This window comes from Lagenorhynchus albirostris, chromosome 12, assembly GCF_949774975.1.
Source record: "Lagenorhynchus albirostris chromosome 12, mLagAlb1.1, whole genome shotgun sequence".
Taxonomy (NCBI): Eukaryota; Metazoa; Chordata; class Mammalia; order Artiodactyla; family Delphinidae; genus Lagenorhynchus; species Lagenorhynchus albirostris.
Genome location: NC_083106.1, coordinates 68,636,658 through 68,654,132, shown reverse-complemented (window position 1 = coordinate 68,654,132; position 17,475 = coordinate 68,636,658).

The window sequence follows — 17,475 nt, the reverse complement described above, 5'->3', positions numbered from 1 at the left end:
CAGTTTACTGCTAGTGAAGACCCAGTAAAGCAGATGCTTGATTTGCCCCAAAATAGAAAGGTGAACGGGAGGGAGATATTCTCGGGTAAGGAAAGCAGTGAAGCGGTGTTTTGTTTTCCTTCTCTTTTTTTCTTTGTTTTATAATATACTTGTCTCAATTGACATTATTTTTAAAGAGACTGCTTCTGTGCTGGGAAAGGAGAGTGTTCTGATGTGCAGATTTGGGCCATTAAATGAATAGAAAGGAAGGCCATTTTCATCCATCCCCCAAGCTCCTCATATTTTTAAGCTCTTATTTTTGTTCTTATTTGAAAAGAGGTGACTTTTCCTGGATGGACTTATTACCTGTAGAAAAAGACACAAGGGAGGACATTGAGAATTTGGAAGGAAGAATATTGATAACTTCATAGAATGTTTGCTGAGGAAATACATATATATATGTAAATATATAAATATAAATTTATAGAAATATATATATTATATATATATATACATATATATATATATGTTTTTAGGTAAGTACCAAACGGAATGTTTGGTTTTCTTCCTTTACCCTTCAAAGTACATTCTTATTAGGTTTTCTGTAAGATTAAATGACAAGGGAATGGGCAAGGTAAACATAGGGCTTGGAAAATTACTTTTTGTTGGAAAAACTACATTGGCTTAATCCTAACCTACACTTAAACCAGGGCAGCACACAGCTACACAATTTAGCATCGTAAACTGTGTCCTGATGCCTGTGATGTCCATAACAGCCCCTTCTCATGGCCAACACATATTTTAACTTCTCAAACTTTTTAATTACAAGGATGTTTCTATGCTATCTAGTAAGAAAGTCTCCACTGGAGAAAATGTGATGCCCAGATAAGAAGTATTTCTTCCTTCCTTTTATTTTTCTGGTAAGTATTCTAGAAGGATAGCTCAAAAATCAGTGACAGCTGCCTGTCAAGAAGACATTCTGTCAAATTAAACAATATAGTGTTTTGCAGTGTGACGGGAAATTCCTACTTTTAATAGAATTGTCACAAAGTCTCATCACCAACTACAGACAGGTACATGGTTTAGTTGTGAGTCACCAGTTAGCACTGACTAGAGACCTTACCTGAGGGACCAGACTTAGTAAGAAGAGAATGAGAGACACTTGTGGTTTTGGTGGAATGCCCGTGTGGGTTCTGTTTATGCAGGACTAAAGTGACTTGAAGGTCTGTTTTCTCTGTTGATGTTTTACATCTATCTTAGTTTTGCTAGAATCTCTTGAGGTTATCAGTTGATGTTCTTTTGGCCAGGGATCTGTGTCAAGCAATTTTTTGTAGTTCTCAGGATATTTGGTAACCTACAAAAACCTTTCTATGAGGAAATGTCCTTAGAAAAACAATCCTGTTTAAATTCTTTGGCAGAAAATTTCCATCAATACACTCATAAATGCAGACTCCCATCTACTCTAATCTGTTTACTCATGGATTTATTAATATAAAATAAATTTCAAGTTCAATATTATTGAATTATATTTAATATTATAAGAATTATCTTTAATATTATAAGAATTATCTTTAAATTCTTGTTTATTACATTATTACAATCATTAAATTTTTATTATTTCAAATCTCATAAATAATTCATAACAGTGGAAATAATCATTAACTGCTATTCATTTCACAGCATCCCAAATTTCACATGGTTTTGCTGTTGTTAAGTCACCCTTGAGCATCACTTTTATATTGTTCTGGTAATATGACCATCAACCTGTATTTATTTTTCTATCACATAGCTCTCATAACTAAAATATGGCAGCTAAAACCAACCTCTCCCTGGATTCATGGTTCCTAAGAAAGTCAAAATCTTGTATGAAACCAACTCTCTGCTTTCTCTCTTCCTAGGAAAACAACACTAAATAGTTCAGGTTGGGTCCTATATTAATTCATGATCAAAGTTGGAAGAGTACTTATTAGCCACTTTTAGATTCCACAAAGAGAGATATTTTCCTTAACATCCCTTACTCTGCCCTACCCAGGGCAAGAGATTTGAATTTTCCGATTCTAGAGTTTGAGGGTAGAATCTGACTGTGACCCCCAGCTCAGTCCTTTCCTCTGCCCTTTCTTGTTGCGATGTGTCTAGCTGCAGAAAGCACACATTCTGCTCTGCTCCTCTAAGCTGTCTAAATTTCAGGGGGCAGGCTCAACCTTTGTAGGGAGATGGTGAACAGAGGTGTCCTTAAGTGACCCTCCCCAGATCCCAACATCTGGTACATGGGCTGAGGATCTTGGGAAATAAACAAGGAGTTGAACTTGGGGAGAAAAGTAACACTCACAGAGATTGAGACTTTGGAATGGATCAGGCCCTGTTTTTATTGTGTCAAGTTTGGCATCTGCAGGTGTCTGTATTGTGTGATGCTGCTAGTTACTACCATTGTGGGGGTAGAGTTGGGGGTTGGTGAGATGGACTTTTAACTTGTGTGGCCAGGGCAAGTGAGTTTAGGTTTTAAAGTTTGGCCTGCTTCAGTTTGGCTTGCTATTACAAGAAGGCTGGGATGGGATTAGATCCTTCATGTGTTGGTTAAACAATCAGCATGTACTGCATCAACAGTATTTTTCAGCTGGGTTGATAGGCAGGAGCTTTAACTTTCATGGGATCTAAGTTCTGCACACCTTACAGAGCACTCATGAGGCTCAAGGTTTTAGTTTTTCCGGCCAGATCTAAGGAGGCAGTCTAAATTCCATTTTGCACTCTAGACCAAGGAAGACGAAGGAGGCTCTAGGCTAAGTTTCAGTGAATGTGGCTTATTCATAAGCTTGGGTTATTCCCTGTTGTGTTATTTAAAACTGACTCTGGATTTCTTATTGACAGTATCTTTATCCTTAGCTTTCGTTTTCAGAGAGCCAAGCTGTAAATCTAACCATAGAAGTGTGGTAGACTTTATTAATAAAATAATAAAAAGAGTTTGGAAGCTCTTATTACAATAAAAAATATGGCATATTTTTAAATGGATATAAATAATAAATTTGTTGTGGACCCAGAAGCTAGGAAGATAATGAAAAAGGTCCTTTCTAGGTATTCTCTGTTTCCAAGGATCAGATTTGCTTAGAAAGTCAAGAAGGAGCTGGAGGGATCTCAAAATTGTTCTTCAAAAAGACAAAGAGGGCTATGTGCTCTCTGAGCAGCAGGAAGAAATGGGAGCAGGAAGAAGTGCGATTGATGGGGACTAAGACATAGAAGCTCACATGTAGATTGGTGACATCTTGGGCTGCTGGATGAAACCCTCTGTTGCATTTAAGTCTAACCAGGGCAGAGTCAAGATGGCATACCAAGAGGATGCAGAATTCGTGTCTCCTCACAACTAGGGCACCTACCAGGCACAGGAGGGGGACCACAGACACATAAGGGGATGGGAGGAACCCCCAGCGAGTGGTTGTTTCAATTATAGTTTTATTTTTCCTAATATAATTTTTATCTTTCTAATTCTATTTTGTTTTTTATTCTTTGATATAATACTGCTCCTTTTTTTCTTTCTTTTTGTTTTTCTTTCTTTTTTTAACCAAGCCATGAAGCTTGTGGGATCTTGGTTCCCAGGACAGAGGTCAGGCACGAGCTCCTGTGGTGGGAGCTCTGAGTACCAACTGCTGGACTAACAGAGAACCTCAGACCCCAAGGAATATCAATCGGAGTGACACCTCCCAGAGATCCTCATCTCAGCACCAAGACCCAGCTCTATCCAACTGCCTGAAAACTCCAGTACTGGACCTCTCAAGCCAAACAAACAATAAGACAGGTTGGAAGAAGAAAAAGGAACAAGGTAAAAGCTACAAGACCAAAAATAAGGACGAAATAGGCAACCTACCTGAAAAAGAATTCAGAGTAATGATAGTAAAGATGATCCAAAATCTCAGAAGGAGAATGGAGAAAATACAAGAAACATTTAACAAGGATCTAGAAGAACTAAAGAGCAAACAATGATGAACAACACAATAAATGAAATTAAAAATTGTCTAGAAGGAATCAATAGCAGAATAACTGAGGCAGAAGAACAGATAAGTGACCAACAAGATACAATAGTGGAAATAACTACCGCAGAGCAGAATAAAGAAAAAAGAATGAAAATAATTGAGGATAGTCTCAGAGACCACTGGGACAACATTAAACACACCAACATTCAAATTATAGGGGTCCCAGAAGAAGAAGATAAAAAGAAAGGGACTGAGAAAATATTTGAAGAGATTATAGTTGAAAACTTCCCTAATATGGGAAAGGAAATAGTTAATCAAGTCCAGGAAGCACAGAGAGTCCCATACAGGATAAATCCAAGGAGAAACACGCCAAGACAAATATTAATCAAACTATCAAAAATTAAATACAAAGAAAAAATATTAAAAGCAGCAAGGGAAAAGCAACAAATAATATACAAGGGAATTCCCATAAGGTTAACAACTGATTTTTCAGCAGAAACTCTGCAAGCCAGAAGGGAGTGGCAGGAGATATTTAAAGTGATGAAAGGGAAAACCTACAACCAAGATTACTCTGCCCAGCAAGGATCCCATTCAGATTTGACAGAGAATTAAAACCTTTACAGATAAGCAAGAGCTAAGAGAATTCAGCACCACCAAACTAGCTTTACAACAAATGCTAAAGGAACTTCTCTAGGCAGCAAACACAAGAAAAGGAAAAGGCCTACAATAACAAACCCAAAACAATTAAGAAAATGGTAATAGATACATATATATCGATAACTACCTTAAATGTAAATGGATTAAATGCTCCCACCAAAAGAGATAGACTGGCTGAATGGATACAAAAACAAGACCCATATATATGCTGTCTACAAGAGACACACTTCAGACCTAGGGACACATACAGACTGAAAGCGAGGGGTTGGAAAAAGATATTCCATGCAAATGGAAATCAAAAGAAAGCTGGAGTAGCAATGCTCATATCAGACAAAATAGACTTTAAAGACTATTAGAAGAGACAAAGAAGGACACTACATAATGATCAAGGGATCAGTCCAAGAAGAAGGTATAACAATTGTAAATATTTATGAACCCAACATAGGAGCACATCAATGCCTAAGGCAAATGCTAACAGCCATAAAAGGGGAAATTGACAGTAACACAATAATAGTAGTGAACTTTAACACTCCACTTTCACCAATGGACAGATCAACCAAAATGAAAATAAATAAAAACACAAGCTTTAAATGACACATTAAACAAGATGGACTTAATTGATATTTATAGGACATTCCATCCAAAAGAACAGAATACACTTTCTTCTCAAGTGCTCATGGGACATTCTCCAGGATAGATCATACCTTGGGTCACAAATCAAGCCTTGATAAATTTAAGAAAATTGAAATCATATCAAGTATCTTTTCTGACCACAGTGCTATAAGACTAGACATCAATTACAGGAAAACATCTGTAAAAAATACAAACACATGGGGGCTAAACAATACACTACTAAATAACCAAGAGATCATTGAAGAAATCAAAGAAGGAATCAAAAAATACCTAGAAACAAATGACAATAAAAACAAAACTACCCAAAAACTCTGGGATGCAGCAAAAGCAGTTCTAAGAGGGAAGTTTATAGCAATACAAACATACCTCAAGAAACAACAAAAATCTCAAATAAACAAACTAAACTTACACCTAAAGCAATTAGAGAAAGAAGAACAAAAAAACCCAAAGTTAGCAGAAGGAAAGAAGTAATAAAGATCAGGTTAGAAATAAATGAAGGGAATGCTAACAAAGATCAATAAAACTAAAAGTTGGCACTTTCAGAAGATAAACAAAATTAATAAATCACTAGCCAGACTCATCAAGAAAAAAAAGAAGACTCAAATCAGTAGAATTAGAAATGAAAAAGTAGAAGTAACAACTGACACTGCAGAAATACAAAGGATCATGAGGCATTACTACAAGCAACTCTATGCCAATAAAATGGACAACCTGGAAGAAATGGACAAATTCTTAAAAAAGCACAACCTTCCGAGACTGAACCAGGAAGTAATAGAATATATAAACAGACCAATCACAAGCATTGAAATTGAAACTATGATTAAAAAACTTCCAACAAACAAAAGCCCAGGACCAGATGACTTCACAGGTGAATTCTATCAAACATTTAGAGAAGAGCTAACACCTATCCTTCTCAAACTCTTCCAAAATATAGCAGAGGGAGGAACATTCCCAAACTCATTCTACAAGGCCACCATCACCATGATACCAAAACCAGACAAAGACACCACAAAAAAGAAGACTACAAGCCAATATCACTGACGAACATAGATGCAAAAATCCTCAACAAAATACTAGCAAACAGAATCCAACAGCACATTAAGAGGATCATACAACATGATCAAGTGGGGTTTATCCCAGGAATGGAAGGATTCCTCAATATAATCAATCAGTGTGATTCACCATATTAACAAATTAAAGGATAAAAACCATATGATCATCTCAATAGATGCACAAAAAGCTTTTGACAAAATTCAACACCCATTTATGATAAAAACTCTCCAGAAAGTAAGCATAGAGGGAACCTACCTCAACATAATAAAGGCTATCATATATGACAAAGCCACAGCCAACATCTTTCTCAGTGGTGAAAAACGGAAACCATTTCCACTAAAATCAGGAACAAGAGAAGGTTGCCCAGTCTCACCACTCTTATTCAACATAGTTTTGGAACATTTAGCCACAGCAATCAGAGAAGATAAAGAAATAAAAGGAATACAAATCGGAAAAGAAGGAAAGCAGTCACTGTTTGCAGATGACATGATACTATACATAGAGAATCCTAAAGATGCCACCAGAAAACTACTAGAGCTAATCAATGAATTTGGTAAAGTAGCAGGACACAACATTAATGCACAGAAATCTCTGGCATTCCTATACACCAATGATGAAAAATACCTAGGAATAAGCCTACCTAAGGAGGCAAAAGACCTGTACTCAGAAAACTATAAAACACTGATGAAAGAAATCAAAGATAACATAAGCAGATGGAGAGATATACCATGCTCCTGGATTAGAAGAATCAATACTGTGAAACTGACTATACTACCAAAAGCAATCTACAGGTTTAATGCAATTCCTATCAAATTACCAATGGCATTTGTCACAGAACTAGAGCAAGAAATTTTACAATTTGTATGGAAACACAAAAGACCCCAAATAGCCAAAGAAATCTTGAGAAAGAAAGATGGAGCTGGAACAATCAGGCTCCCAGACTTCAGACTATACGACAAAGCTACAGTAATCAAGACAGTATGGTACTGGCACAAAAACAGAAATATAGATCAATGGAACAGGATAGAAACCCAGAGATAAACCCACGCACATATGGTCACCTTATCTTTTTTTTTTTTTTTTTCTTTTGCGGTACGCAGGCCTCTCACTGTTGTGGCCTCTCCCGTTGCGGAGCACAGGTTCCGGACGCGCAGGCTCAGCGGCCATGGCTCACAGGCCCAGCTGCTCCGCGGCATGTGGGATCCTCCCTGACCGGGGCAGGAACCCGTGTCCCCTGCATCGGCAGGCGGACTCTCAACCACTGCTCCACCAGGGAAGCCCTGGTCACCTTATCTTTGAGAAAGGAGGGCAGAATATACAATAGAGAAAAGACAGTCTCTTCAATAAGTGGTGCTGGGAAAACTGGACAGCTACATGTAAAAGAATGAAATTAGAACACTCCCTAACACCATACACAAAAATAAACTCAAAATGGATTAAAGATCTGCATGTAAGGCCAGACACTCTAAAACTCTTAGAGGAAAACATAGGCAGAACACTCTATGACATAAATCACAGCAAGGTCCTTTTTGACCCACCTCCTAGAGAAATGGAAATAAAAACAAAAATAAACAAATGGCACCCAATGAAACTTAAAAGTTTTTGCACAGCAAAGGAAACCATAAAAAAGACGAAAAGACAACCCTCAGAATGGGAGAAAATATTTGCAAATGAAGCAACTGACAAAGGATTAATCTCCAAAATTTACAAGCAGCTCATGCAGCTCAATAACAAAAAAAAACCCAATCCAAAAATGGGCTAAAGATCTAAATAGACATTTCTCCGAAGAAGATACACAGATTGCCAACAAACACATGAAAGGATGCTCAACATCACTAATCATTCGAGAAAGTCAAACCAAAACTACAATGAGGTATCACCTTACACCAGTCAGAATGGCCATCGTCAAAAAATCTACAAACAATAAATGCTGGAGAGGGTGTGGAGAAAAGGGAACACTTTTGCACTGTTGGTGGGAATGTAAACTGATACAGTCACTATGGAGAACAGCATGGAGGTTCCTTACAAAACTAAAAATATAACAGTCGACCTAGCAATCCCACTACTGGGCATATACTCTGAGAAAACCATAATTCAAAAAGAATCATGTACCAAAATGTTCATTGCAGCTCTATTTACAATCGCCAGGACATGGAAGCAACCTAAGTGTCCACTGACATATGAATGGATAAAGACGTGGCACATATATACAATGGAATATTACTGAGACATAAAAAGATACGAAATTGAGTTATTTGTTTGGAGGTGGATGGACATAGAGTCTGTCATACAGAGTGAAGTAAGTCAGAAAGAGAGAAACAAATACCATATGCTAACACATATATATATGGAATCTAAGAAAAAAAAGGTTCTGAAGAACCTAGGGACAGGACAGGAATAAAGACGCAAATGTAGAGGATGGACTTGAGGACACGGGGAGAGGGAATGGTAAGCTGGGACGAAGTGAGAGAGTGGCATGGACATATGTACACTACCAAATGTAAGATAGATAGCTAGTGGGAAGGAGCCGCAAAGCACAGGGAGATCAGCTCGGTGCTTTGTGACCACCTAGAGGGGTGGGATAGGGAGGGTGGGAGGGAGAAGCAAGAGGGAGGGGATATGGGGATATATGTATATGTATAGCTGATTCATTTTGTTATGCAGGAGAAACTAACACACCATTGTAAAGCAATTATACTCCAATAAAGATGTTAAAAAAAAGGAAGAGTAGGTGATTTAGATACAAAGTCAGCATCGTGATTCTCTGCACCCATCTAGGGTAAGGGTACATGCAGGTTGACTGAGTGCTCCTATCCCTTAACAGAATTAGCTAATATGATAATAGGTTGCTTTGTAAGAAGCACAACATGATAATATGGCCAGGAAAGGAATAGGAAAAAGAGCTAGTCATTTCCTAATCAGTAAAATGGGGATAATAATACTGTTTTGCATGGTTGTAAGAATTCACAATAATATAGGAAGTTTTGGGCCTTGGTCTGTTGCAGAGGCGATTCTCCACCTGGGATATTTTAATGTTATTCTTGGCAGATAGAATTGTTTAAAGATAGAGAGGAAGGAGAGTTAGTACTCAACCTTTCCCCAACTCCCCTCTGCATTGCCCTGTTTATTCCTACTTTTTGCTTGGAGTAGTTGGAAATGAACTAGTCTTGCTACCATCAGTTTTGTTTATTTTTTTTTGAGAGATGAATAAATGGTTTATTTAGTTCATTCATTCCCAAAGCTTCACACCTCACTCTCCCACTTTCAAAATAAGTCACAAAGAACAGGGGCGCACAGTTTCCACCACCTCCCCACCTGACAGAGCACTGTAGGGACAGTGTCACCTTGATTGAAAGCCATGCGTTACAGACACTTTTAAGGGCACAGTCTCTTCAAACTAGAAACCCCACCAAGTAAAACAGCCTCATCCATCAGTTTAAACCTGTGCAACATTTTGGGTGACTCCGTAGAACACCAGGGTCCCCCAGCACAGTTTAAAACTCCTGTTTTAGATAAGCCCTTCTCTGCGAATCATTGGGAACTTTCCAGAGAGCCAGCTGCTTCTACCTGAAGTGCATATACAAAGATTTCACATGATCAATTCTTCCATCCACTGAGATAAACAGTCCACAAAATTAAGCTGCCTTCAGTTTTGCTGCCCTGAACCTGTTTTCTGTTTGCAGCCAGGGAAGGCTTGCTAATGCTCACATCTGATCATGTCACTGTCACTTCACTTTGTGGAACACGGCAAAGCCTACTTTGAATAAGAGATGAGGTTTTTATAGTTCAGCACAGTTAAAAGGTCTGGGGTACACTGGGTTGTGCCTACCGTGCAGCCTCCTCTCTCACCACTCGCTCACCTCCCACCTTTGTGCTTGTTACTCCTTTCAAACCAAACCCTTCCCACCCCAGGACCACATACATTCCTGCTCCTGAAATACCTGCCCCCTTCACAAGCCCATCTGCACCTTAAATTCTGAGCATCATACACTTACCTTAGACAACACATCCTCCAGGCAGCCTTCCCTGGAACCCAAGATTAGGACAGGCTCTCCTAGGGCCTTTAGTATCCTGGTGTTCCTTCAATCATCATGTTTATTGCACTGTATCTGAGCTTCACAATGTGTTCATTGAGGTGTTGCTTCAGCAAATTCACAGGATATTTTCAAATTTTGAAATTTAGACCCAGAGAGCTGTTGGACATCACATGGACCACTGTATTAAGTTACTTGGACCTAGCTACTTAATAATTTGAACTGTTAGGTATTTCTTTTAACCTGGGGCACATGAAAACATTAATGATACATAAAAGACAAAGTCTGGAAACCTCTGCCCTATTGCAATTTCCTCTTTACTTGTCTGGGTGTCTCAATAGAACATCTTTTATGTTATGAAACTTTTTTGGAATCAGTGGAAACTTTTTGTCCCATTTTCTAGAAAAAAAATTGCATATGCACCTGCATTTAAGAGATTCTTGGGCCCTTGCTGCTCATCTGTGGACCTTCCAGAGTAAGAACATGTAATACAGCGTTTGCCGTAGGCTGAATGAATGAAAGAGAAGCTTAACCTATCTGATTTCACATCTGCAGAACAGTCAGAGGAAATCAGAACACTGGAAGTAGGCCTTAAGAAGGGAGAAGTGTTTCAGTTGTTTGCCAGAAGAAGAAAGTAGAGATTTAGCTCTACACTTTGGGGATTTGAGAGTCTAATTAATAAGATCTCTCTTTTGGATTCTGAATCAATTGATAGCAGACACAGGGGCTGAATAGGACCGACTTATCAGTTCTATTAATGTTGTGGATGTAATAGACAAGAAGCTGAAATTGGACTCTAATTGGGGAGGGGGCTCTGGTTATTATATGGGCAATGGGAGGCATTGAAAAGCTCTGGCTTTGTTGGTCCATAAGACAAGAAACACCAGATAGATCATAAGAGATGGAGTTACACGTGAGCAGCGATTGCTGATGCGTGCCTGCCCATAGGAAAAATGCCAACCCATCGGTGTCAACCTCTCAGTGGTTTCCCTAGGTGAATCTGTCATCCCTTAAATATGGACAGAAAATAGCATACCAGGTATGTTCCCAGTACTTCCTCAAGAGAGTTTAAGTGCTGGAAGCTCCTATTTTTAGGATCCAGGCAGGATCTCGGGAAAGGGAAGACGATTACCCTTATACTTACCTATTTTCATTGTCATAATTTTTGTTGTTTGTTTTTTGGTCTGTTAATAGACACATGACCCGAAATCTCACTCAGAAGATCCCAAGAGGTCTTTAGGCATCAGGGAGACAATTAGTACACCTTCAGAAGAGGTTCAAACAGACCTCATATTTTTAGAGGTGTGTTCTTCCTTATCTCTCTGTCTCTATGTCTGTGTGTCCTTGGTCACCCTGTACCTCTGTCTGTTTATATTAATTGTGAGCTTCACTGCCCATTGCAGCCAATGACCTATTCCATTTGCCACGAGACCACTGGATCCCCCCCAACCTAGCACCGGGCTGTCTCTCTCTGGTGTCTGCAGCGCCTTGCCTTGATTTGGTGACAGATCATCCTATTTCAGTTACAGATGCCATTGATGACATTGCTATAAGAGCACAGGACCTTGTCGTTTCATGTGCTAGATTTATTTATTCATTTATTTTTACCAGTGAAATGATTTCATTTGTCATTCTGATTGCTTTTGTCTTTAATTTCCTGAAAGGATGATGACTTCTGTTTAAATTATTAGAAATATTTCCTCATCTGGAATGAATTACCCTTTTTCAGAACAAACCCTTCCCCTGACAATTTATTATACTCTGTTGTAAATCCGAAGGATGAGCTTTCTTTCCCTGCATGGGGAATAAGCGGGATAGAAAAGATTTCATCTGAAGTGTCAATGTCAAAATTCTGGGTGAACAGGGGGAGGCACCATTCCCGAGCGGCTGGGTAGGTAAATTCCTACCCGGCTGATCTCACGTCACTGATTTGATTGTTTAATGCAAAGTTTGGGAGGGGAGGGGAGGGGAGGTTACAGAAGGTTGGAAAGATTCATAGAAATTGTTCTGTGCTGTGTTTGAAGGCAGGACTTCTGATTAGCATATAAACAGTATGCTATCTCCTTACCTAGTGGTTACAGTTTTAGTTCTACTATTCGGTTATCAAAAGAAAATCAGTAAGTATGAAATAACCTAGGACCTGGCCTTTTGGAATTAGAAATATATAAATTGGGAGGAAAGACTGAATTGAGGATCAGTAGATGCACCTGAGCCCACTTCATGTTGTTGATGCAAAGTCATGGGTGATCGTGGCGTCCGAAATAGAAGATGATTCTTTGTTCACCTGGGCAAATGGAGTAAGGTAAAAGTCGCAGAGCTGAAAAGCGCAGACCATTCTCAGAAACGATTAATGTAAGAAGACCCTAGATGTTAGATGTGTGAACTCGAATGCCCTCAGGATCCAGGCAGGGTTTGGAAATGAATGAGAAATGAATGAGAAAGGCAAGCACAACTGCAAACATCAAAAGACAATGGGGGGCTTCCCTGGAGGCACAGTGGTTGAGAGTCCGCCTGCCAATCCAGGGGACACAGGTTCGAGCCCTGGTCCGGGAAGATCCCACCTGCCGTGGAGCAACTGGGCCCATGTGCCACAACTACTGGGCCTGTGCTCTAGAGCCCACAAGCCACAACTACTGAAGCCCATGTGCCATAACTACTGAAGCCCATGCACCTAAAGCCTGTGTTCCACAACAAGAGAAGCCACTGCAATGAGAAGCCCGCGCACTCGCGACGAAGACCCAATGCAGCCAAAAAATAAAATAAATAAATAAAAATTTAAAAAAAGAAAAAAAAGACAATGGGAAGGGAATTCCCTGGTGATCCAGTGATTAGGACTCCGTGCTTTCTCTGCCCAGGTTCAATCCCTGATCAGGGAACTAAGATCCCACAAGCCACCCCGTGAGGCTCAAAAAAAAAAAAAAAAAAAAGACCATCAGAAAACTCGTGCCTTGTGTGAAGAGACAGTTGCTTCTTACTCTCCATTTTTGCTATATGAGGTTATGAGCCCAGCAGTGCAAGATCTTGCAAGATTTTAAAGAAATTATTCAAAGAATTATTTTATTCTCACTTGAAAAAGTTGTTTAGAGAAGAATTTGTATGAAATCTCTCCATTTCTAAATGCCGTCAACTAATTTAAATTTTTCAAACTTGGTGCAGTTCAGGGGACACATTTCTATCGCTTGAATTTAGCCCAGTCTAATGCAATTCTGAACGCAATTCAGTCTGAACGCAATTCTGCTGAAACAAAGAGTAGGAGGATTTTTAAGCACCTGGGGAAGAGAGAGCACTGGACATCAGTGTTTGCGAAAGGAAAAGCAGACTTCTTTGTGTGTCTTTATGACAGGAGGTAGTTTTACACATTGGAGCAAAGTGCCTGCTGAAGTTAGGCTCACAGAAACTAGGAGATAGGGGTGCTATTTCCCTTGAGGCTTACATTTCAAAGAGATGGCTCCAAATCCTTGAGAAAGATATTTCTGGGTTGTAATACTGGCAAGAGGCTTAAAAAAAATATACATCGGGACTTCCCTGGTGGCAGTGGTTAATAATCCACCTGCCAGTGCAGGGGACATGAGTTCAATCCCTGGCCCAGGAAGATCCCACATGCTGCGGAGCAGCTAAGCCCATGCACCACAACTACTGAGCCCATGTGCCACAACTACTGAAGTCCATGTGCCTAGAGCCCATGCTCCACAACAAGAGAAGTCACCACAATGAGAAGCCTGCACACCATAAGGAAGAGTAGGCCCTGCTAGCCGCAACTAGAGAAAGCCCACATACAGCAACGAAGACCCAACGCAGCCAAAAATAAATAAGTTAAAAAATTAGAAAAATATGTATATATATCTCAAAGAGGCAGAGAAAGAATTTACAATGATATATATTTACTGGAGTAAATGCTATAAGAAAAGGGGGTCAGAGTCTGGAGCTGGGGAGAAGCTGGTCTAAAGTTTAGTCAGGCTGAGGGCCATCTTGGCCGCCACCTTCTCCTCTCCAAAATGGCATCTGGGGGTGTGGGCAGTGGTGTGGCTTGCATGATCTCCTGGTGACTGGGAAGATGTGGTCCTCAAATATTGTGGTTTCTCTGTCTCCATGGTGATGTTCCTTGTGTGCCTGGCTACTGCTCATCCTGGTAGCCCTCATGGCTGAGTGTGCAACATGTGTGATATTGCCCAGTCTCTCTTGGCTTGATAAGAGTCTAAAGCAGTGACTGTCAATCATGGCTGATCCCTCACTTGCCAGTAGGGAGAATGGAGATGAGTAGGCATGGATAGTGTGTGAGATAAAGTCTTCCATGAGTCCAAACATGAAATAGGACAAAATCCTTTGCTTTCAAGATCTTTTTCAATGTATCTAACATTCTCCTTTTTAAAAAAAATTTTATTTTATTATATTTTTATTTATTGTTTCTGGCTGTGTTGGGTCTCTGTTGCTGCACGTGGGCTTCCTCTGGTTGCGGCGAGTGGGGGCTACTCTTCATTGCAGTGCGTGGGCTTCTCATTGCAGTGGCTTCTTTTGTTGCGGATCACGGGCTCTAGGCACGTGGGCTTCAGTAGTTTTGGCATGTGGGCTCAGTAGTTGTGGCTCGTGGGTTCCAGAGCGCAGGCTCAGCAGCTGTGGCACATGGGCTTAGTTGCTCCATGGCATATCTTCCCGGACCATGGCTTGAACCTGTGTTCCTGCATTGGCAGGTGGACTCTTAACCACTGTGCCACCAGGGAAGCCCTCTCCATTTTTTCTTGGTTGAAATCTGAAAAGGGTGAATGGGAACATACATGACTGACTACCTCTACCACTTCTATTTCCCTTTCTCTGTCCCTCTTCTTCCTACAGGCTGGCTGGACCAGGCTTCTCTTTTTCTTCCCTTAATTGAGGTCCTCATCTTCCCATAGGGCAAGAAGCCTCAGGGTCCAGCTTGCATGGGAGGAAGGCTCAAGGTTCTTAGAAGAGACAACTCAATTATCAAGGCTTAGTACTCAATAAGCTAAAGGAATTTGGAAAATCTTCTCTCTAGTCTGCTGTTTAAGCTTACAGTTTTGTCCTGGGACATAAACCTCAAGATTTGGCCTCAGAGGGCTTCCCTGGTGGCGCAGTGGTTGAGAGTCTGCCTGCTGATGCAGGGGAAACGGGTTCGTGCCCCGGTCCAGGAAGATCCCACATGCCGCGGAGCGGCTGGGCCCGTGAGCCATGGCCGCTGAGGCTGCGCGTCCGGAGCCTGTGCTCCGCAACGGGAGAGGCCACAGCAGTGAGAGGCCCGCGTACCGAAAAAAAAAAAAAAAAAAAAAGTTTTGGCCTCAGAGGGTAGAAGGCTACAAGGCAATAAGATTTAAGAAGAAAGTTAAAGTTAGTTTAATATTTGCAAAATATTATCCCTCTTGCAAATGGTTTACTTCTATTTAAAAAGTTGTTATGCAAAGTGTGCTGGGGTAGGTGAACTGTGAGCTCAAAGGAAGAGTATAACAAGTGTAAAAAATCAATAAAGAGAAACCTCAATTAAATAGAGTCAGGAGACCAAAAGGGGGAGCGCTCACATCCTGCAATGATTGCTGAGCCCAACAAGAAGAAAGACTCCTCTTCTTTCCTGGCAAGGACTTGGCCAATGAAAAGCCATGGACTCCCTGTTTAATACAGGTCTCCTGACTTCCTTTTCCCCTCTGTAAAAGGGGTCTCTTTCCCTTGCCATGCAGGAACTTGCACATGGTTTGCCATGGTGGCAGACCCCAGGTTGCAATTCTCAGCTGGTCCCAAATAACGCCCCCCCCCTTTTTTTTTTTTTTGCTGGGGAAATAACTGGCAGTCTGTTTTAGGTCAACATTTTGGTGGCCCATATGAGGACCACAGAAGACCCCTGAAGGCTCTGGGGCTGGTGAGCAAACAAGTGAGGTACCCACATGGAGCTCATTGTCTCTCTCACCGCTTTTCTTGCTGACCCCGGTGCTTGAAGCTATGTCTTTTCTCCTCAATCTAAGCCTCCACCGTCTTTGTGTTTGAAGATCTCTAGGTTTTATTCTGGATTTATTTTAAGATTTTGTCCTTGCTGATTAAGGCCTTGTTCTGCATGCAAGTACCGAAGTTTGACACTTTGGTCTGATTTTGAGATCAGACTCTTTCATCTGAAGTGGCTGATAAGACTTTGGCCCATTCCTTTTGGGAACAGGGATTGCTTCACTGAGACTGTGCCTAAATTGTACGATAATTGGGAATAGAGGCTGTTTTATGGGAACTGGCTTAGAAGCCTTCAGCCTGGCTCCTCCAGGACCAAGCTGTTCCCTTAGAACTGGCTGGTATTAAGCCTGCATGTTGTTTGTTTGAGTCACAAGTTGTTTGAGATACTTGAACAGTTTAAGCTGCTTGAATTTAATTGTTTGAGCTGTATTAGCTGTTTGAAAATTATTCTTTTATTCTATAGAAAAACATCTGAGAAATGGGATCCCAGTTTTCCAAATATTTTTTGAGGGTGTTCCCCAACCCCCCTTCAGGGACTCTGGAGATTACGTTTAAAGACTGAGGTCCTTCCTCATGTGCAGATGGGATGGGAAACTGTGTCCACTCCAGATCTGGCAAACTGGCTTCCTCAAACTCTAGATGAAGTCATCTCAAAGCAAGACAACCAAAATTCTTAATTTTCAACTCCAGCAAACGAAGGCTTCTAAAGGAAACCCAAATGCTTCTAGTTTCTGCTATTATTGCAAAGAGCCAGGGCACTGGAAAAGAGATTGTTATACATTTAAGTGCTTCAGTGCCTTCAGACCTCTAACCAGCCTTTCCAGTGTCCTCCCAATTCTCAATGACAGAGCTCCAAGGAGCTACGGGGCCCTTCCCAATCCTCCCTCTTAATCAGCTCAGAGAAGCATTTTTCCAGATGGGGACGAATCTCTTCCAGTCCTAACTGACACTGCAGCCACACTCCCAGTGCTCAGTCCCACTACTGTAAAGCAGCCCCTGCCTCGTAGCACTAAAACAGTTCAAATAGTGGGGATCTCCAAGGAACCTCAAGAGGTTCCTGTCTCTGAACCTGTTTCCTTTTGTTTAGGCCCTTTGAGAGATACATACCCTTTTCTCTTTAGTTCCTCCCTCTATCCATTTATTAGGCTGAGATTTCTTAAAGAAGTATCAGGCCAGAATTTTTTTTCTCCCAAAAGGGAGAAATAGTCCTAGAA